This window comes from Canis lupus, chromosome 34 (genome assembly GCF_011100685.1).
Source record: "Canis lupus familiaris isolate Mischka breed German Shepherd chromosome 34, alternate assembly UU_Cfam_GSD_1.0, whole genome shotgun sequence".
Taxonomy (NCBI): domain Eukaryota; kingdom Metazoa; phylum Chordata; class Mammalia; order Carnivora; family Canidae; genus Canis; species Canis lupus.
The window spans coordinates 25,846,685-25,870,426 of record NC_049255.1 but is presented as its reverse complement, the minus strand read 5'-3'; the positions used below and the strand labels follow the sequence as shown (position 1 = coordinate 25,870,426).

At 36.7% G+C, this 23,742-nt stretch overlaps 1 protein-coding gene and 1 pseudogene across 3 annotated transcripts in view; one reads left to right on the top strand and one right to left on the bottom strand.

Annotated features, from left to right (window-relative positions):
* Positions 1 to 23,742, bottom strand: part of LOC478678 (IQCJ-SCHIP1 readthrough transcript protein) — a 710,941-nt gene that overhangs the window by 357,602 nt on the left and 329,597 nt on the right. The window lies entirely within an intron of this gene.
* On the top strand, positions 22,069 to 22,860 carry LOC608511 (annotated as a pseudogene).

Sequence of the window (23,742 nt, the reverse complement as noted above, 5' to 3'; positions counted from 1 at the left end):
TGTTCTCTGACCGGTCCTTCAACTCAAGATGTTTTGAGTTTTTCCAACTCTGAGCTGTTAACTTCCAGAGGCTTCTATGTCCTATCCAGGTGCAGAATGGCAGCTTTGAGGAACAATCCCTCAGTCTCTGGCTTACACAGCTCAGCATCTGCCTTCCTACAGATACAGAAGTGCAGATCCCTGCCTGCTTTACTTGTCCACAGCTTCCTTTATTTCTCCCAAGACTTCACTATAAATTTCAACTCCAGCCATAACTTTGACCTTACTTCCTTTTTCTATTCCCAGAGCTCTCAAATTCTTCTTTTCCTAATTACCTCTAAATGGAGTGACTCCAAGATAATGGAATAACGTTTTTGAAGTTGCCAAAAAGAGACACAGAACTGAGACCACATATATGAAAAATTTAAGAACAAGAAACTTAAAAGTGGGTTTGAGGAGGAGAAAGTTCTATATTTGCCTGCATGAAGTTGCCTGAGTAGTCCAGTTGGCTAAGCGTCTGACTCTTGGTTTAAGCTCAGGTCATGATCTCAGGGTTCTGGGGTTCAGCCCTGTGTTGGGCTCTGTGCTCAACAGGCAGTCTGCTTGGGGATTTCTCTCCTTCTCCCTCTTCCCCGATCCCCCTCAGATAAATAAATAAATCTTTAAAAGATAAAGAAAAGAAAACCAGTAAGTAAATAAGCTCATATTACTGCTTATTTATTTTTATTGAGATGCAATTTAAATACTATAAAATTCTCTCTTTTAAAGTATACAATTCAGTGGTATTTAGTCACACAGTTAGTTGTACAATCATTATTTCCAATTCCAGAACATTTTCCTCACTTCCTCCAACAAATCCTGTACCGAAAAAAAAAAAAAAAAAAAAAAAAAAAATCCTGTACCGATTAACAGTCATGCCCCATTTCCCTTTTTCTCCAGCTTCAGATAACCATTAATCTATTTACTATCTCCATGGATTTATGTATTCTGGATATTTTCTATAAATGGAATCATACAATATGCATCCTCTGCATCTGATTTCTTTCAAAATTCATCCAGGTTGTAGCAGTACTTCATTTCCTGTTTTATGACTGAATACTTTCATTGTATGATACACCATATTTTGTTTATCCATTTATCAGTTGATAGGCATTTGGGTTGTTTCTGCATTTTATATGATGCTGCCATGAACAGTGTACAAGATCTTGTATGGATGTATGTTTTCTATTCTGTTGGGTATATACTTAGGAATGAAATTGCTGGGATATATGGTAGCTCTATGTTTAACTTTTCAAGTGACCACTAAATTGTTTTCCAAAGAAGCTGTATCATTTTATATTCCATTAGCAATATGTGAGGGCTTCAATTTTTCTCCATCCACCTCAACACTTCTTATTGTCCATCCTTTTTATTGTAGCCATCCTAGTGGATATGAAATGGTATCTCACTGTGGTCAAGACTTAATCTTAAAAATAATAGTCAAAAGACATCCTAGGATGGGTATAGGACATACTCAACTTGATAATCTGTACTGGAGGTCTCTTATTGGGATGTCTCCTGGGAGACATGCCTTAGAGCTTTCCCTCACTTTAGCTATCATGTGTCTGGATTCATCCCTTCATGTTACTTGCCTGGCTCACAACTGTGGGCATAAATTTGGGACCTCATCTATACTTCCTATGTTTGGATGTCTTTATCCCATTACTGTCAAAACAATGAATCTGGATATAGTTTAGGAAATTTTTGAAATATTGAGTTTTAGACATTAAGTTCTCTAAAATGCAAAATTTAAGGTAACCTACATACTTAATTTATAGGCTATACTAAGAATCAGGGCCTTAAAATAGTTTCTCCCATTGTAGCATTTTTGGGCATATTATTTTGGGGATTGTGAAAGCCCACTGTCCAAAGACCACTGGAAATACACCTTGCAGACATAGTCCATCCTATCTAATTGTATTGCATTCAGCAATCTTGAGGTTTACTAAAAGACTTCATGGTCTGATAGATTCCATGAAATGGTCTGAAACAAGGCAGAGCTGGAATCACATTTATAAAACCAAATCACTGAAGCATTAGAGGTCCTTTAAAACTAGGATATTTTGGTTTTGTATCTGTAATAACAGGATTCTAGGACATCAAATAGATAGTGGTAATCAAAGATTACCAAAAAACGCTTCAAAGAAGATCAATACACTTACTAAGAGATAAGAAATAGCCTGTTTCAGAGTGCATCTGTGTCCATCAGAAACAAGACACTTTATTTAGACACAATTTTAACCTGTATTTTGGAATAAGAGGCTATTTGTACTGAAGACTGAAAGACAACTGCGGTGGGAAAAAAAAGAGGGAATCAAATTATTCACAAAGAAGAGAATCTTTTTAAAATATGTTTTATAATCTACTTAGCACTTGAAATATTAGTCATACCAGTTTCTTCTTGATTTCAGTGAATCTCTATTTGAAATTTAGTATATAAATATGTTAAAAGTAAATGTCTGTAAGTCCAGATGCTCTGTCCATTCAATGTTTATGAACTTTTGGATTTTAGATTTTTTTTTTGGTTTTTATCTTCATATTTAGAATTTAATAGTCACATTTCATGTAGGGTAGATCTCAGGACATTAGAAACTTCTGTTTCTCAAGTAAAATAGGTTTTCAGCAGATACACTGCAACAATTTTACAGGTTGTAGCAAAATTTGCTATTAAGAATTAATAGATTTTCCCAAAGGACATATTTTCCTGTCAAGCCTAATCCTCATGATCAACAACTATAGCTCCAAGTAATTCTTTATGATTTCCTTTATTCACATTTTTTCTAAGCTTAGTCTTACATACCCTCCAGGGTAGGTTTTATTACAAGAATTGCTGGTTTTTCTGACAAAAAAGAAACATGCTTTATATTTAGATGACAAAATAAGAGAGTTAATGTTGTTTTTTGTTCCTAGTGGTATTTTTAAAAAATATGGGCAATTTTTATAATTCTGATCTTTTTCCTCAATTGCAGCCTAAAGCATTAACAGCAAATGGTCTCATCTTTTTCTATAACTGGCAATAAATTACATAATTTTAGTCAATATTGTTCTGATAGACTTTAATAAGCCATATAGCCTATAGCTATATGTACAATTAATATAACTGTTCCAATTGAACCTGGGACAATGCTTTTTATTGAGTTGAGAAAACAACCATATTCTGTTTCCAGTATTTTTTTCATTTTTCTATATGATATAAAATCATGACTGGGACTAGCAATTCACATTTCTTGTGACCTATTGTATTGGTAGTTAAGCTTAGGTGAATCAGAGAGGACCAAACATTTGATTCAAGTGCATCACAACCCACTATGTAATTCCACAGGATACACTTGGTTCTTCCATTGAGTCTAACAGAGAGACTCAATCAAGAAACAGGACAGCCCTGCTACTTCCCTAACCCCCTTGCCCGCTGGCCCTACCCGCCCCATATACTCATGCAGAGCACACAAGGGCTTCCCAGCTGGTCAGGTCAGAAAGACTGATGGAGCCCTCAGCCTTATAGCCTGAGGGCAATTTCCTTTGGCTTAGACTGGTGGTTGTGATTCCTTCATTCTCTGTCATACTTTCCATCCCTTCCCATAAAGCCTTTAAATGCCTTCTGCCTAAACATTTTTAAAAGGCATATTTCATTAAGAATGTTACAGAAAGTTTGGAAGGTAAAAGTCATGAATAGTATTATCACAAGTACAGCCTCACACAATTAACATCCACTTGTGTGTTGCAGGGATTAAGTCACATTGAAGCAATATAGGATGACAGCTAACACTGAGTTCAAATACTGGAGACTGCACTTCATAGTTGTGTGACTTTGGGAAAGTTAATTAACTTCTCTGTAGCAAAATTCCTTTTTTTTTTTTTTAATTTTTATTTATTTATGATAGTCACACAGAGAGAGAGAGGCAGAGACACAGGCAGAGGGAGAAGCAGGCTCCATGCACCGGGAGCCCGACGTGGGATTCGATCCGGGGTCTCCAGGATCGCGCCCTGGGCCAAAGGCAGGCGCCAAACCGCTGCGCCACCCAGGGATCCCTGTAGCAAAATTCCTAATTAACCAAATGAAAATCATGGAATTGTAAGGATTCAATGAGATAATACACAAAAAGATTTTAGAACACTGCCTGTGAGCTGTATAGCATTTGCTATTATCCCTACAGCAGTGTTTTCTTTTTTTTTTTATAATTTATTTATTTATTTATTGGAGTTAAATTTGCCAACATATAGCATAACACCCAGTGCTCATCCCATCAAGTGCCCCCCTCAGTGCCCGTCACCCAGTCACCCCCACCTCCCGCCCACTTCCCTTTCCACCACCCCCTTGTTCGTTTCCCAGAGTTAGGAGTCTCTCATGTTCTGTCTCCCTCTCTGATATTTCCCACTCATTTTCTCTCCTTTCCCCTTTATTCCCTTTCACTATTTTTTATATTCCCCAAATGAATGAGACCATATAATGTTTGTCCTTCTCTGATTGACTTATTTCACTCAGCAAAATACCCTCCAGTTCCATCCACGTCGAAGCAAATGGTGGGTATTTGTTGTTTCTAATGGCTGAGTAATGTTTTCTGTCTTTTTTCTCTACTCCATGACTCTCTAAAAACATAGTTGAATGGATAATATGTACACAAGGTTGTCTTATGCTTGTTTCATTTAAGATCATAACAATTACCTCCCATGGTGTTTTACAGTTTGCATAATTAAAATTGTAATGACTGCATAATATTCTATCTAGTACAAGGGCTAACATTTAAATTGATTTCCCTTTCTCATTATTATAAATAATGTTATAATAAATATATTTATGTAAATATTGTTTTCCCTTATTTAAAATGTTAGTTAAGGTAAAAAATGACCAAAAGAGTGAATGTTTTTATATTTCCAAAGTGTCTTTTAGAATGGTATGTACAGGGATCCCTGGGTGGCGCCGCGGTTTAGCGCCTGCCTTTGGCCCAGGGCGCGATCCTGGAGACCCGGGATCGAGTCCCACATCCGGCTCCCTGCATGGAGCCTGCTTCTCCCTCTGCCTGTGTCTCTGCCTCTCTCTCTCTCTCTCTGTGTGACTATCATAAATTTAAAAAAAAAATAAAAAAAATATAATGGGATGTACAAATTTTTACCATCAAGAGCAAGAAAAGACTTCATCAATATTACTGTACACATAACACAATAGGATGTTATGATTAAAATATGCATTTTTATATTTACCATATTAAAATATTTCCATAATTTTGGTTTGATGGTTATATTTAATTCTGTGGCTGATGTGATTAAGTATTTTGCCCAAATATCTACTATACAGTTTAATATTCTGATTAATTACATTGTACTGCAGGATAGCAAATATATGACCCTTTTCTTTATTTTCTGGGAATGAATACCTTCCTCTACTTGCTACTTTTCTTTTTAAATTTATTTTTTCCTTTATATATATATATATTTTTTTTTAATTGAAGTTCTATTTGCCAACATATAGTATAACACCCAGAGCTCATCCCATCAAGTGCCCCCCCTCAGTGCCTGTCACCCAGTCACCCCATTCCCCCACCTGCCTCCCCTTTCACTAACCTTTGTTGGTTTCCCAGAGTAAGGAGTCTTTCATGTTTTGTCACTCTAATATGTTCTAGACAGTTGGCTCTACTTTTGTCACTTAATAATATTTCTAAATTTTTAGGGTCTTGGGAAATGATTTTATTTTTTAAGATTTTATTTAAGATTTGATACTGATTATGTAAAAATCCATATAAAATTTACTTTATTATATGTGAAGTATAAATCTAAATTGAAAAGTGTTCACCAGTTCATATTCTATAACAATTTACTGAAAACTCTTGTTTGTCTCCATTAGGCTGGTGAAAACTTTTTACCATATATTTAATTATCATGTAGAATAAGTTGTGCTCATATCTCCTCTAATAGTGATCTGTCTATCCTCTGGAAATGAATCACTGCTTTAATTCTTTTACTTTCAAATACAGTTTCTTTCTTTTTAAAATAGATTTTATTTATTTATTCATGAGAGACACACAGAGAGAGACAGGGACACAGGCTGAGGGAGAAGCAGGTTCCCTGGGAGGAGCCTGATGTGGGGCTCCATCTGGATTCTGGAATCACTCCCTGAGCCAAAGGCAGATGCTCAACTGCTGAGCCACTCAGGTGCCCCTCAAATACAGTTTCATATCTTATAGAACTGGAGGCAAAAGACTCATTTTCAGAAGGGACATTTGAAGGTTCTTCTTTTTTTCCCTTTTAACCATGTGTTTGTGTTTTATGATTTACTTAGATATAATTCACATACAGTGAAGTTCACTATTTCTAGGCATATAGTACTATACATTTGGACAAACTTAAATAATTCTATAACCACCACCATTCTAGTAAGTGTCCTTATGCCATTTTGTAGCCAGTTCCCTCTCCCTCCCTCAGGCAAACCATTGGCTTGATATCTGAAACATACTCCAAAAGGACAGAATCATCAAATCTGGTTTATTATGGTAGAACTAAGAATTAAATTTAAAAAAAGAGACTTAGATTCTGACAAATAAACCAAATTTAGCAAAATCAGCTAGTACAATAGGGAAGAAATGACACACTTGAAAGACTGAGGTCATACTGATGGGAAGCTTCTTACATAAATGTGACAACAAGACTTAATTGATGACTAAAAAATGAGTTATTCAGTATAGCCTTAGGAGAAATGAGAAGAGAGAACTGCATAAAATGGATTAAATTATTACCAGCTCATAAGTTCTCTATGTAAGAGAGACATAAAATGATCAGTTTGGCTCAATATTCCACAATAACTTATCAAAATGTCAGATAATTGTCTTAGAAAGCCAACTGATTTAATTGTGTAGTCAAGTATTTAAATGAAAAAGTTTGGTCAGTTTAATTGGCCAGACTTTCTACAACAAAGCCAATTTGATCATTTTTTTCCCTTAATTTTTTTCTATTGTTAAGACTTTGTCTTATATAGAAGCACATATAACTACTTCTAATTATGTATTCCTCTTTTTAAAATTTTAGTTTCAAACATTAATTTTTTAATTTTTATTTCTAAAAATATTTTATTTAAATTTAATTTGCCAACATATAGTATAACACCCTGTGCTCATCTCATCATGCACCCTCCTTAATGCCTGTCACCCAGTTACTCCATCCTCTCCCCTCCCCTTCTGCAACCCTTTGTTTCCCAGAGTCAGGAGTCTCTCATGTTTTGTCTTCCTCTCTAATTTTTCACCACTCGGTTTCCCCTCTTCTCTTATGGTCCCTTTCACTATTTCTTATATTCCACATATGAGTGAAACCATGTAATTGCCTCTCTCTGATTGACTCACTTCACTCAGCATAATACCCTCCAGTTCCATCCATGTCCATGCAAATGGTAGGTATTCATCCTTTCTGATGGCTGAGTAATATTCCATTGTATATATATACCACATCTTCTAAGAATTTTTCTTAAAGGGATAATCATATAAGTGGTCCAAAATGAATGTAAAAGGATGTTAATTGTAGCACTGTGATGCTTTTTAATAGAGAAAAGCTGTAAATAAATAAATTGTGATTAAAGAGTTTATTAAATTGTGTTAATATTTATACAATCAAATGTGATAAGCTCATTCAAATATAATAAAGTTGTTTTTGACATGGAAAGATTTTTATGGCATATTGCAAATTTTTCAATGACAAAATGCATCTACTGTATGATCTTATTTAGCTCGTATTAAGTGTATGTGTGTGTGTATGTGTGTATGTGTGCGAGTGCACATGCATGCACATAGTGAGAGACAAACAGAAAGGCAAAGAGATACAGAAAGCTTTGGAAGAAGGACTTTTATCAAAATATTAACAGAGCGTTCTATGTTAACTAAAAAGTGAGACTGGATGATTTTCACTTATTTTATTTTGTTTACTTATCATTTAAAGTTATCTTTCAGTCGAAGAATATAAAAGAAAATGGACAGAAGTGCTAACAAGGTGCTAACAAGGGAGACCCAGAAAAAAAATGATGGAAAAAAATGTAAAAACTGGAGGAAATATTAACATGCTAATTAATCAAGGAGACAAAATTAAGGAGGATGTGCTCAGGGCCATGGCTGAGTAGATGACTGCTATTTTATTTGCAGTTGTAATTTTCATTACCTCTACTTTTATCTACCAACTAATAAAATCGTAGTCGTCTCTCAACCTCTAGTTCAAATCCTACTTATACTTTGAAGAATGGATTTACCATTCCACCCACTAGTAAGTAAGCTCTCTTTTCTGAAATTAAGGCAAAAATAATGTTTCATTCCAAATTCAGTAATTGTGGACCTCCTTGAGTCACTTCCATGAGTATTTTCATCTGTCCACTTAAGCAAAACACCATTAAAATAGCTTCTACGTCTGGATGGCTCTCCTTTTGCTAGGCACCTTTTCGGTGCTTTACAGAGTTTTAATTCTTATTATGATCCTCTGAGGCCAATTTTCTTACCTCATTTTTATGGATTAGGAAACTAAGTCTTAGAAAATCTTGTTGGAAATCACAGTGTTAGAGCTGGAATTCAAACTCATTAAGATTTCAAATATCATATTCTTAATGACTACAAAATATTGTATTTGCATGTTATCTTCTATTCTCCCCAGTTAGATTATGATCTTGAATATATGTCTCAATCTTGTTCCTAGTCTCTAACCAAGTAATATTCATTTTTTTTGCTTACTATGGTTCAATTGTGTTTGAAAAGAAAATACTTATTTTCTAAAAAATTCTTTCTATAAATAAAGTTGTATAACACTGCACATAATATGGAAATGCAGAGGGAAAATAATTAGCTCAATTATTTGTTAGTGTTATATTTAAACTTTCGTTAAAGTTAATTATTCATTTTAAGTCAGTAATGCCTACTCATTGGTCTATTTAAATAACTTGAGCTTTTCGTAAATGAATTTCCTTCATCTTCTATTTCACAATGGGGATTCAGGCCAAGCCAACCTTTATGCCAACATCTACCATCAGATCTTGCTTAAACCAACAGTGATTATCCTTTACAGCATTAAACATAAAACAAAGATGCCTTAGAATTAGCCTGACAATTTTATTTCTCCTGTGGCATTGGATAACATTTAATCATTAACTATAATGTAAAATCTTATTTCAGGGTTTAGAAATATTTATTACAACACAAAGGAAATATTGACCTTGGCTGTGCCTTAGCCAGTATTTATTCTCCCTGGTAAATAAATTTCAGTATTTACTTGAGCAGAAATCAAGACCTATTTACTATAAGTCTAGGACATATAATTTAATACTACATCACGTGGTCACACATTATCCATTGTATGGATAATTCAATCAAGACTGTTAAAATGCTTTTTACCTCCAAAATCCTAACTATGGGTCAAAATTAATTATTTCTTTCGTACACACATATGCACACAAACATACACACTCTCTCTCTTTCTCTCTTACTCAAACACATCAAGCTGGTTGTTACAAGAAAGGACAGTAAAATGTACATTCAAAGATTTTCTTTATTACACATTTCTTTTGTTCAGACTTCAGTCTGATCTCTGGCCAAAGAAAGAGGAGTATTTCTTTGCAGAGCAGCAGTAGAATACTCAGCTTCCTGACAATGAGCAAAGCTTTACATTTAGAAGAATCACTGTCTTGACAATACTCCTCTCCTTGTTTTTGGAGGAAGGAGGAACCAGAGTCCTCTGGTTGCTGGGAGGCTGTAGTATCTTGCTTTAGGAAGCATTCGTTCTGACCTGAGTAAGAAATCCAGGCTTTTATATCATCCATAGAAAACTATACTTCCAGCAAATATTCTGCAGTTCTTATACCAGTGTTTGTCATATGTATATTCTAGTATTAAATGCTTAAGGGAAAAAAGCAACAGCATGGAGAAATTCAGCTGTGCACTATTCCCATAGATAAGCATGCAGCAAAGCAAACAGATGAGGTTGAATAAATGAAAATCAATACACTCGAAAAGACTTCTTTCATTCAATTGATTCAAACTCAATGGGTAATAGCACAGCAGAATATGAAATGGTGTTAACGTGGCCCTGCCATAAATTCCATTTACAGGAAATACAGTAACTAAAGTGGATAAAAGCACGAGGGGATTTAATGAACCATAATGAACTCTACCATGGACTTTTATAAATGCCTTTAATATGGTCTTATTGCCATATCATTTGAACTTTCAATGAGGCAACATAACCCTTTATAGTATGTACATTATTTTTCAAAATCTAAGAGGTCAGAATGACAAAACATTATTCTTGTCTTCAGAGTCAGGAAAAGTGGAATGTAGCACTGAAAGGATCTTATTTGTAGAGAAGAAATGTAAGTCACCAGGGGCATCATTTACTGCTTAGATCACAAAGCAACTTCGTGGTCAAGCATTCGCCAGAATCCAGGCAATTCACAGTTCGGTTTTCTTTTCTTCTACAAGTCAGTTTGGAGATGATGGAATAACATGTGTGAAGATAGTTCCCAATGCCTAGGGAGGTTGTGAGAGGGAAACAAAGCCATAAGAGTCCAGCCAGCTGGCTCCTAGATCAGATTCTCTCACGACAGCTAAAACTTTTTGAAATTCTGATACAGGAAAAGGAAAAGACCCCTATATATTTTTTTTGAACTAGCAAGTCAATTTCTGGGAATACAAATTTGTCAAACAATCTCACAGACATAAATTTAGATGAGGATGCTCATATTGGCATTGTTTACAATAGTAAAATTTATAAATAATGTAAGTGACCACCCATGCTAAATGATTATAGCATATCCAAAAAATAAATTATAATAAAGATGTTCACAATGTACTTTTAGGTAGGAACTGTCCAGTATATTAATAAATAAAATAATATACAGAATGATACTACTTATATTAAAAAACAAAAACTTTTATATATGTTTCTGATATATCTTTCTATTCTCATATTCCTACCATATCATACTTCTGGATATGGAGACAAGGAAGGTTTTGGGGAATAGAGCAATTGAGTGTGACCTTGTATGACTGGGGAAACATATTTTATTCTTTTATTTATTCTTTATTTATGGCTTTATTCTTTTTGTAAAAATGATACTTCATTATTATGTAATCTAATGCCTATAATATGGTCTTTGGAGGTAGAAAGACTGGAATTTGAATTCTATCTCTGTTTTTTACTAGTTGTGTGATTCTGGAAGCATCTCTTTACTCCCTAGCCCTCAGTTTACTCTTCTATGAGGGTGATGCTAACCATCCTCAAAGTTTGGATGTAAGGATTAAATAAATTATTATTGTTATTATTATTATTATTATTATTATTACTGGTTTGAGAGAGAGAGAGCTCTCAAGTAGGGTGGGAGGATGGGAAGGGCAAAGGAAGAGGTAGAGAGAGAATCTTAAGCAGGCTCCACTCCCTGAGATCATGACATGAGCCAAAATCAAGAGTCAGAGGCTTTAAAGGACTGAGCCACCCAGAGGTCCCAGGACTAGATAAATTATTAAATGCAAGCACAATATTTGGCAAATAGCACTAACAAATGGTCACTTCTATAATTGTGGTTATGTTTATAAAAATTCAAATCCAAATTAAATAGAAAAGTACCAAGAACAAAGTAAAAATCAACTAAATTCAACCACCTAGAGTTTACTTCTGTTATTTGATGATGTGTTTCCAGAAAGCTCTACAAATATGTGTGCTTTTAAAAAACGTATTTATTTATTTATATTTTTTAAAGATTTTATTTATTTATTCATGAGAGAGACAGACAGAGAGAGAGAGAGAGAGAGGGAGAGATGTAGAGACACAGTCAGAGGGAGAAGCAGGCTCCATGCAGGGAGCCTGACGTGGGACTTGATCCCGGGTCTCCAGGATCACGTCCTGGGCTGAAGGCGGCACTAAACCACTGAGCCACCCAGGCTGCCCTAAGAAGGTATTTATAAACTATTATATAACCTACTCTTTTGATGGACAATATTCTGACTTTCTCTTTATAATAAGCTGTATCTATATCATTTTAACAGCTGTAACTATTTCACTGGAAACCTGCCTTTCCATAATTTATTTAATCAATCTCTTATTGGTGGACATTTATGTTGGCTTTAATTTTCTCTATTATAGAGTTGACTACAATGAATATCTTTGTACAAACATTTTCTCATATGTGGGCAAGCATCTGAAGGAGAGGAATTTTAATTAATGGAAATACCTGGGTAACACAGTACTCCTGTCCTTTCAGAGGAAAGAATATGAACTAGAGTTGAAGGGAAGAAACGTTCCCAAGGGATCAATGAAAAGTTTAGATTCAGTCCAGATCATGCAGTTTGGCCTTTCTTTTACAGAAAGCTTTTTTTTTTTTTTTTTTTTTTGAAAGCTTTTGAACAAAGTGCTAACATGATCAGAACTAGGTTTTAGGATAGTTCATCTGGATGCTGTGGGGAAATTGGATACAAGGAGGTAGAGAGGAAAGAAGTAAGAGCCATTAGAAGGCTACTGCTACAGAGCAGGGGCCAGTTAATAAGAGCTCAGCAAGGGTGATGGTTATGGAAATGGAAAGGGACAGGTTCCAGACACCCTGCAGATAGACGAGTGATAGGAGAGCCTTCTTTGCAACACACTGGGGTTGTAGGCAGCAGGGAGGGTGTTGAGGCAGGCTGGGGTGAGCTTCTAAGTGCAGTCTCTGTGTCTGTGTCAGCACAGGGGTCCAGAGAGAGGTCTGATAGACTGTTTTCAGACTGCTTATAGTGGTACCTCTGGTGGTAAAATGTCAGATGATTTTTAATTGATTTTTATGTTTATCTGCAAATGAAAATTTGTATAGAGAACACATATATCTTTATTTGGAAAGTAGCTATATATGTTTATTCTATAAATATTTAAACAATGGAGATTTATGTAAAATAAAAAGTAAAAGGATTCCCCTCACCCTCATTTTCTACCAGATATTCTCAAGATAGTAACTCTTAAAAGTTTGGTATCTTTTGGGCACTTTTCCTATATATTTTCATACAGATGAAAATACACATATATTGTTTTTATGAATATGAGATCATTCTAAATATCCGGTGCTTATCACTGTTTTCTCTTTTCCAAGACCCATCCCAGTTACCCTTGGAGCTACTTTTGCTCAGCTTTCCTAGATGGACTTATCTGATCCCTTTCTTTGGATACTTGTTGGTGATCTCCATAGCTGTGTGTCTCACCAACATAACTTGATTTTCCTTTGAGGACTTCACCTTCTGTGGTTTGGATGGATGTGACTCCACCCATCCTTAGGGGTAGTTCTGGTTGGCTTAAGCCAATCCATGAATCCCATTCTTCAAGCATGGCAACTGTTCAGACAAAAGCATAGGAAAGAGTGAGAATCCTAAAACTTGTGGAGAGCTACTAGAAACTTTCTCTTGTGACACTTGGATGATTTAGTGAGAAGCTATAAAGTCTGGCACCTCTGGTATTTTGTAGCTCCAAGGGTGATACTAAGAGTTGATAAGAGCCACCATTAAGCTTGAGGTGGTACTTTGTATTCGTTTGGTAGGGTTGCCATAGCAAAGTACCACAGACTGGGCAGTTTAAGCAAATTTAGTTTACTACAGAAATATATCTTAATCTTTTAAGATACTAGTGACACTGGATTAGGACTCACCCATACGACCTCATTTTAACTTAAACGCCTAATTAAAGCCCTTTATCTCCAAGCACAGTCACATTTAGGTACTAGGAGTTAGGACATCAACATATGAATTTTGGAACACAGCTCAACCCATAACATACCCATTATGGAAGGCAGAGCAGAAAGATAAAGAAAAAACAGGACCTTTGCCTTACTTCTGAACTTGGATCAGAAATATCTGTTTTTGTTATGTAAGCTAATAAATTAGTTTTGCTGTTTGGGATACCTTGAATTTTAGTTTTACTTTGTGTCACTTGCATTGAAATATTTCTATTTGATACAGCCACATCACATTTTTTTTCTATTATATAGCACTTTTTGCGTAAAACTGCAATACTTTGTTCAGATGTCAACCTACTGCACTTGGTTATGTGTAGACTTCTTCATGCAAGAACTCTATTATTCACATTCTTTATCTCTAGCCCCTTAGATGTTTGTAAAATGACTAAACATTGATTATCATTCTGAGCAAGAACCCTGGAAGAGCAAGACTAAGAAGTGCTCCTCTCAACCTTCATTTTATTCATTTTATTAACTTTTTGATTAGTATTTTCTGGGCCATAACCTTAAAATGGCTACAATTAAATCACTGAGCTCTGATCCCAGTATTATAAAACCACCACTGGGTCCTGAAGACAAAGCACCTGGGACAGCAGCAATCAAGTAGCATGGGAACTTTTAAAGTAGTAGAATAATGGGCAGGATCAGCAAACATGATTGAGTACTGTGTTTATAGAAATAGCAAATGTGCCTTCACTATATTTTACATAATAAAAAAAAAGGAGAGAAGAGAAACTTACAATTATCTTTTTGAATTGTCAAATATATATGTAATTTTAGATGCCAAAGTTTAGAACAATAGTGAATAATGTGCTCACAGAAATAGCATAAAGATATTTAGAAAAAATGCAGAAGTACACATGAAGGTGTATGTTAAAGTGCATTTTTTTAAAAGCTCTTATTTTTTTTAAATCCGAGCACAATCTCAGGGAAATGCTATACTTTCCAGGGAAAATGGAGTTTCCCCAAGACTTTATTTTTTCATTCCAAAGCCAGATAAAAGAGTAGTTTTATTCTTCTCTCTTTCACTTCTCTAGGAGTAGAGATTAATTCCTGAATGGCATTTCACCATTATTTATTGTGGTAAAATGTCATGAATTGTCCTTCAGTGTACAAGTTCTCTGAGCAATTACCTTCATGTGCTTTTCCACTGAAGGTAAGTTTTGCTTCAATCCACAAAACTCTTTTACTACCTCTTACAAGGAGCTATTACAATATCCTAAACTATTAACTTAAAAAAAAAAGTCAATTCATCTGTTATGAGGTTGAACTAAATGTATAACATTTTACAATCACTGATGCTGAGTCCAGTTACTCCTTTATCCTTTGTTTTCAGAAGCCAGAGAAGAAAAGAAGCTCAAAGGTCACTCTTGTGCCTGGAAAACCTTCTGATACCCAGCCTGCCTCATGAGATTGTCCTCCTGGACTATAGTCCTTTTGGCTACATGAAGGAGTGTACTTGGGGGCCTGAGGGAAGGCCTGGGAAAAAGGTGAACCTTTTTTTTAAGGAGAGAGATGCCTGTGGGGCAGGCTTGGCCATCTGTTCCTGAGAAAGAACCACCACTGTAAAGACAGGAGGGGTGTCACTGGATCAGTGCCACAGAGTCATACAGATGGATACATTTGCATGAAAATAATTCATGGTGATTTCATATTATTTTTTTTCCTTTTAAGTTTCTTCTGGATGATTTACTCAGAACTCTGCATCACTTTGAAAATATATACATGATAAAGTGCTTTAAATTCTCTACATAGAAGATATCTTCAAAAGTTTTATTAATTGCTAAGCCAATATTGAAGTTTAATATATTTTGCTAGCATTCCTTAAAAATGTTTTCCTTTGACATTTCATATTTTTCCTAACAATAAAGTTTTCCTGAATCAACATTTGATATGTGACATTTTAAATCAGATAATAATAAAAGTTAACATTTTCTTTTCTTTTTTTCTTTAAAGATTTTATTTATTTATTTGAGAAAAGAAAGAGAGGGAGAAGAAGAAAAAGGCTTCCTACTTAGTAGGAAGTAGGGCTTGATGTGGGGCTCGATGTGGGGCTCAGTGCGGTGCTTGATCCCAGGACCCTGAGACCATGACCTGAGTTGAAGCAGATGCTTAACTAACTGAGCCACCCAGGCGCCCCAAAAGTTAACACTTTCTTTACAACCTTTTCCCTTCCCTTTATTAAAGGATCTCCCATTAAGATCTTCCTTTCCCTATCCAATCAACTTATACTTGCTTACTAGAAAAATTCTCCTAAAGCACAGTACCAATTTTGTAAGTTTCCTACTCCCAAAATGATATACATATTTAAAAAATGTAAATAACACATATATAATAGAAAACAACAATTACTAAAAATGTGAAAGACAGATTCACCATATTTCCACACCAGGATATCACTTCATACATTTAACATGCATCATTAGCAGAATTCACAAATACATTCTAATTTGTTTATAATGATCTTCAATTAGTTAAGCTATTATTCTTGGCAATCTCCTACACTTTAAGAGCAGTGTTGTCTCATTTTCCTAATGAGAAAGTTGAGCTAATTAAAGGCATGGTTGGATATGGTTGTACCCATATCCAAAATTTCTCATCATTTCTTATTCTAAAAATATCATATGTGTGTGTATACACATATACATATATCATAGACAAAGGAAATAGTTGTGTCTATAGGCTGTTTAATTTATGGCAAAAATTCTTATTTTAAAAGGATCCCTAATCATAATTATATTAAGGGTTTTTTTGCTTTAATTATATAAATTCAGATTGATAAATACATACTGTGTGAAGGCAATATTATTTTGTTTTTAACAACTCTTCTGGTATAATTGTTTGCTTCTATAAAACATTTTTTTTTTTTAAAATGGCTACATATGCCTTTCTTACTCTTTGATACTTTGATACTTTTATGGCCAGGTTAGGATGACCAACAGGTTTGGGGTAGAAAAATGCCCATTAAGATTTTAATGAATTATTTTATGAAGTGGAAGTCTGTTACCTGTTAAACTCTAATCTTATTCTGAATACCTATTAATAACTTCCCTAAAATTTCATGTGCTCTTCTGTTCCCTCTTTCTCATTCCCTCCCATGATCTAGATAGTTTATACAGGCATAGGCATGATTCAATTACTTATTACATGTAAACTACAATATGGGAAAGTTTTTCTGGTTTCTTTTGCAAAAGGACCTTCTCAATGTGAGTTTTTGAGTAGGTAAATTGTGTATGCTGTTAAATGAGAAGACTGTTTAGTAGCCAGATATAGAATGGGTTGGATAAGTGAGAAACTGGGAAGAAAATCAGAAGAATAAGGAGACCATTAAAATGATACAGTGGAATATTACCATGTGCTAGGCCCTCTAATGCTTTACACAAATTGACTAACTAAATGTTCTTAACCACCCTATAGATAATTCCCATTTTATAGAAAAATGGGAGAAAACTGAGGCAAAGGGATGTTAAGTAACTTGCCCACAGACACACAGATCGTAAGTGGCAGAGTGAAATTTGAACTCAGATGTTCAGGCACCAGAGTCTGCACTAAAGAAATGTCCTGTTTTCACAAACACATGGTTTATTTTTCAACATTAGGGCCTTTGTATTAATTGATGTGTAAACATATCACTTTGTGAAAAATGATCACAATCTTCATAGGCTGGAAAGTCCGTGGTTTAGATTTCTTAGAAGATTAGTTTTCGACAGAGGAGACTTTTCTGGGGCATGAGGCATTTAGTTAGTTATGAGTTTGGGCTCATATTTCTAGTTCAAAGTATAAAAGCTCCCAGTATCCATACAAATGAAAAGATCAATTTATCTGATTTTCTCTAAAATGAAGTCTATTATTCTATCTTACTATTCTCTCAGTGTAGAGAAAAGGCACAGAAATACTTTTATTCTTTATGTTAAACAATTTTTGTAAGTCTCACAATATTCATCCAAGTTAAATAGAGATGCAAACCATAAGGCAACATCATTCAAATCCTGCCACAAGCCAATCCAACAAGTTCAACTGAAGGGGGGATGAGGGAGTGGAGGAGGAAATGTGATCAGTCATCCTAACTGGTCCCAAAACCATCTGATCAGAGTGAAAAATTCCATTAAGTTATTTTATTAGGTCAAGGCTATCTGACTGATCTTTTCAGAGACAGACTTAGCTCAGCTGGCTAGATGTCCCTTGGTGCAAATATAACCTGGGCATACAGACAACCCAGAAATAGTCATTGATAATGGCACTTCTGCCTCCATCAAGTCAACTGAAGCCCCAGCCATCTGCTCTACTTCTACACCCCTCACTACCCAGGAACCCAGGAACCCTCACACCAAGTCTAGCAACTGGGGCTTGCCAAACCTGCTTCTTAGAGCTGTTCTTGTCAACTTCTGGCCTCCTGGCCTCACTCTAACATTCTTTGCCATATACTATGTAATAGTAAAATAGACTCTAAATATGAAATAAGAAACTTGGTCATTTTTATTCTTTGCCATCTTGATAAGTTACATGATCTTTGCTGAACAGTTTTAACACCTAAGAAGTGGTTATTTCCAAACCACAGGGCATTCCTAAAGTGTCTTTTTTTTTTTCTCTTAAAATAACTTTAGTTGTTTTCACCTATTATGTGACCCTTGCTTGACTTATATACTTTTCTAAGACAAGGCTATAGCAATGCCTAAAAGTGTTTTATAATCTGTAAAATGCAATGTGATATATTATTTTCATTGCTTTGTCTGTTTTCCTGTTTAGTCAAATCCTTCAGGGAGATGGGTCTTCTGGTGGTTCACCCTTGGCCTGATACTCACCTATACGGAAACAGTATACATCTACTGCAGAGTGAGTCCTTAGACCAATACCCTACCTCTAGGTGAAAAATGCATCCCAGATCACCAATTTTACTCCGCCAGCAATCACAGAGCAAAGATATTAGAAATGCTCACTAACCTCCTCCTCTCTAGCTAACTGGAAAAAACAAAACAAAATGAAACAAAACAAACCCAGATTCATTTTGTCTTCTAATATAAGTGGCAAGCACTTGGCTCTCACCTACTGGGTCCCCATTTTTTTTTAAATATTTATTTATTTATTTGAAGGGGGTGGGCAGAGGGAGAGAGTCTCAAGCGCAGAGCCCAATGCCAATGTGGGGCTCGATCTCTTGATCCTGAGATCATGATCTGAGTCTAAGGCAAGAGTTGGATGCTTAACCAACTGAGCCACCCAGGTGCCCCTGAGCCCCCACTTTTAATAAAGTGTCTTGATCTACAGTCTCACAATGGAGAAAGTGTTTAAAATATATTCTTCACTCAAATCAAGCCATGCAGAGGGAGTCCCTGAAGCTCCTGGGATGTGCATAGCACATTTATCCATCCTCAGCCCTGAGCATTGTTTCTCTTCCCTGGGGCTAGAAACCATTGGGTGTGCCTTCCTGCCTTGGCAGCTACCACCCCACCCCTGTGCTGCAGCTAGACACAAGTGGCTACTGCCACTGGCTTCTCACCTCCAGCTCCAGGTATAGGTACCCAGATGTTTGAGGACACTAGGAATCACAGGATCCCAGATACTACCTGTAGAGAGCAGAGTCATCACCCGCTCCATGTGCCCCTACCCCCAGCCCCGACCTCATCAGTACCCGCCTGTTTATCTGCATCATCAGAAATTTTCTGAAAAACATAATCTACTTTAAGAGAATTTTCTACATAGTTCTTAACTTGAATTTAAATAAATACATTAAATACATCATACACAAGGTGTTTCCATGCCTACTGTCAGGTGATGACAAAAGACCTAAACTCTACTCTTAATTCTGCCTCCGACTTGCTGTCTAACTTTGGTTAAGCCATTGTCCTCTCTGGGTCCCAGTTTCCTCACAAGTAAAAAGAAAAAGTTGCCATTTGAGGCTATTGCCACCTTCATTTCTGGTTCTTTTTTTTTTTTTTAAGATTTTATTTATTTATTCATGAGAGATACAGAGACAGAGAAAGAGAGGCAGAGACACAGGCAGAGGGAGAAGCAGGCTCCATGCAGGGAACCTCATGTAGGACTCAATCCCAGGACTCCAGGATCATGCCGTGGACTGAAGGCAGGTGCTACACTGCTGAGCCACCCAGGGATCCCTTCATTTCTGGTTCTTTATCAAAGACTTTGGACATGGGAAGACCAAGTATTCCTGGACTCAGAGTGAGTCCAAACTTGCAGATATGCACAAATAAGAATAAGCTAAAAGCTGACTTTGGGACCCATAAAAATCCTGTTCTTGCCCACTTTAAGGAACAATGTGTCCATTGTTTAACTATGAGGGTCCTGACCTCTTATCCAACCCAGGATATGGTATAAACAATGCCTAAGGTAGAGGCCAGATTTAGTCTTGCCACTACCATCTCTTTCTTTGGTGAGTTCTGCTACCTAAGACCTGGATCAGTTGGACTAAGCTACCATTTTGAATCAGTCCCCCCAGGACTTAGCTTCAGAACTAAGCTATTGTGAACATTGTGAACATTGAACATGTCGCTCACCTTTGTTGTAGGTTTTGGCCATCATACCTAATGCAGATGAAGTATAGATTGTCATCAAGCCTCACTCCCATATCAGGTTACAACTTGGCTGGGAATTATCCTTTGTTCAGTGGTTCTCAACCTTAGCTACATATTAGAATCACACAGATAGATAGCTTTGAAAAACACTAATGCTCAAGCTACACTCAAGACCCATTAAATCAAAATCTTTGAAGGTGGGGTCTAGGCATCATTATTTTTTCAAGTTGTCCACATGGTTTCAATGTGCAGCCAATGTTGAGAATCACTGCCCTCTATGAACCTTCTAAGCATGAAGTGAGATGAAAACAGCTAGGAATTTTGAAAGTATAAGCAACAGAGAGTTATAGGCTCAGGGAAAAGAGGTCTAGAATTGTCAAGACTTGACAATATTGTGGCCTGTCTGGAGATCAGGGTCAGGGCCACGGCATAGAGTTGCTTGGTTCTGCTGTAGGATTCCTGAAATGAAGGGCAGGGTAGAGTGCGGCACTTCAGAGTAAGGGTATGTGCTATATCAGCACTCAGTAGGCTAGAACCAATGAAGCAAGCAAGGCTTGAAGGATGATCAGAAGGTTTGAAGGCTTAAAGGTCAGGGCAGGTGACAAGCTACATCCAGGGAGGTAGTCTGAAAAATAAGAACCAGATACTCAGTCAAGGAGTCCAGGTTAGGAAGGCAGGCTTGGAGCCTTTGTATGGGCATAACAATGAATATTTATAGGATTGTTTAAGTTTGCAAATTGTTTTCATATCCCTTTCTCTTATTTGATCATTGTACTGAATCTCTAAGAGCAGGTATAATTTCAATGCTCACTTTGTAGGGAAGAAAAGTGAGGTTCAAAAAAGTCTAGTGGCGTCTTTGAGGTCACACAGTTAAAATGTAGCAATAATGGTTTTGGTGACAAAATAAGTGTTTTGCCTCAATAAGGTAAGTTTCTTGTTTGAGGCAAAAATCAACTGCTAATGGTGATGGTGCTGACACAGACATCCACTAATATTTAAGCAGCACATTACAATTTAAAGTGCACTCTCATGTAGCTTATCTCACTGGAAATGCACAGCAACCATGTAATGTTGGCATGACATTGTCCAGATGAGAAAACTGAGGCTCAGAAACAAGGTGTTATTTATTGAGGGTCACAAGGGAGAGTCTTGACTCCAGGTCCAGGTGAGCCCTCTCTTTTTGGTCCCACACTACTTCCACTTATGGCCACCCTGGGCTCCTCAAATAGAACTGGTTTGGAGTCCCTAGCTTGAATGAGTAGCAAAAGATGAAGAGAGAGGAGCTACTGACTGGGAGGTCCTGCACGGATAGGACTCAGTTGTGACTTTTGTCCCCAATTTAATTCAGAGGCTGGCTCCATATGGCAAGTTTTATGAAGTTACATAGAGAAAAGTTTGGTTTTCTAAGAATTCTGAGCCATCTAATGTTTTACTAGCTTTATTTCTGAATTTTTGTATTCTCTCTTGCTTTGACAGTAGAGAAAATCTGTTATAAGAGATGTTTCATGTTTTTTTGGGGGAGGAGGTGTTTTCTTATCGTGGCTGCATGAAGTTAGGTATGTAGGTGAAATAACTGCACACAACACAGACCATTTGGCTCATGTGATTCACCTTCTTGAACACTTCTTTGTGTAATTATCCTCATAGTAAGATTATGAAAGCTGGGATTCCCTTTTCAAAAGGGGAAAGAATTAAATTTATCTCGGGATCAAAATCCAACTCTCTTTTAAATAACCACCATAGGTTGGGTGGTTTGAATGAGATGAAGACAGAACCGAAGCTGGGCACAGGCAGTGGACAAGGTCCCATTGAGAGCCGAAGATGACAGTGAACGTATACTCAACGTCCATCACCAGTGATAACCTAAGTCAACATGACATGCTGTCCTGGATCAGTCTCTGCAGCTGAATCTGACAAAGATTGAACAGTTGCGCTCTGGGGCTGCCTATTGTCAGTTTATGGACATCCTATTCCCTAGCTCCATTGCCTTGAAGAAAGTGAAATTCCAGGCTAGAATGCATCCAGAACTTTAAAATACTACAAGCAGGTTTTAAGAGAATGGGTATTGACAAAATAATTCCTGTGGACAAATTAGTAAAAGGAAAATTTCAGGACAATTTTGAATTTGTTCAGTGGTTCAAGAAGGTTTTTGATGCAAACTATGGTGGAAAAGACTATGATCCTATAGCTGCCAGACAAGGTCAAGAAACTGCAGTGGCTTCCTCCCTTGTTGCTCCAGCTCTGAACAAACTGAAGAAACCTCTCAGGTCTAGCAGTGCAGCTCCACAGAGGCCCATTGTAACACACAGAACTACTGCAACCCCCAAGGCTGGCCCGGGTGTGGTGCGAAAGAATCCTGGTGTGAGCAACGGGGATGATGAAGCAGCTGAATTGATGCAGCAGGTCAATGTATTGAAACCTACCATTGAAGACTTGGAGAAAGAGAGAGATTTCTACTTTGGAAAGCTAAGAAACATTGAATTGATTTGCCAGGAGAACGAAGGGGAAAACAACCCTGTATTGCAGAGGATCGTGGACATTCTCTGTGCCACAGATGAAGGCTTTGTGATATCTGACTAAGGGGGCCCACAGGAGGAACAAGAAGAGTATTAACAGCCTGGACCAGCAGAGCAACATCCAAATTCTTCACTCCAAATCATGTGCTTACCTGTAAAGTACCCATTTCTATTATTCTTAGAGGGCCCGCTGGTTTCTTTTCATGAGCAAATAGTACCTCTTCTTAAAGTGCACTTTGCAGAAATTTCACCCCTTTTCTAATGAGTTTGAGTTAGGAGCTTTTACCCTGTAGCAGAGCAGTATTAACATCTAGTTGGGACACCTGGGGAACAGAGAGGCTGACCATGGGACTCACTGTGTGGACGCCGGTAGCACTCACTCCTGGAGAAGGTGTCATACACTGAGGTGGGGTCCTCAGTAGAGAAATGCAGACTGATTTGAATTTTAAGCTAATGTGAAATCTTGGGAGAGAACGTTTTAATAAATAAATGCCTTAAGAGTATGTATGTATGTATGTATGTATGTATTTTTTGCCTTAAGAGTATTTAAAATATATTTTTTATATTCCCCAAATGAATGAGAACATATAATGTTTAGTGAAAGGGAATATAAGGGAAGGGAGAAGAAATGTGTGGGAAATATCAGAAAGGGAGACAGAACATAAAGACTCCTAACTCTGGGAAACGAACTAAGGGTTGTGGAAGGGAGGAGGGCGGGGGGTGGGGGTGAATGGGTGACGGGCACTGAGGGGGGCACTTGACGGGATGAGCACTGGGTGTTATTCCGTATGTTGGCAAATTGAACACCAATAAAAAATAAATTTATTATTAAAAAAGAGTATTTAAATAAATAAGAAATAGCCACCATAATTCCACGTGTTCCTTCAGCCTTCTCTGATCTCCATCTTTTGACAGGCTCCAGTCAAACCCTCTTCTCAGCTCTTATAGCACTTCACTTATGTATTCCTTCTAGTATGTT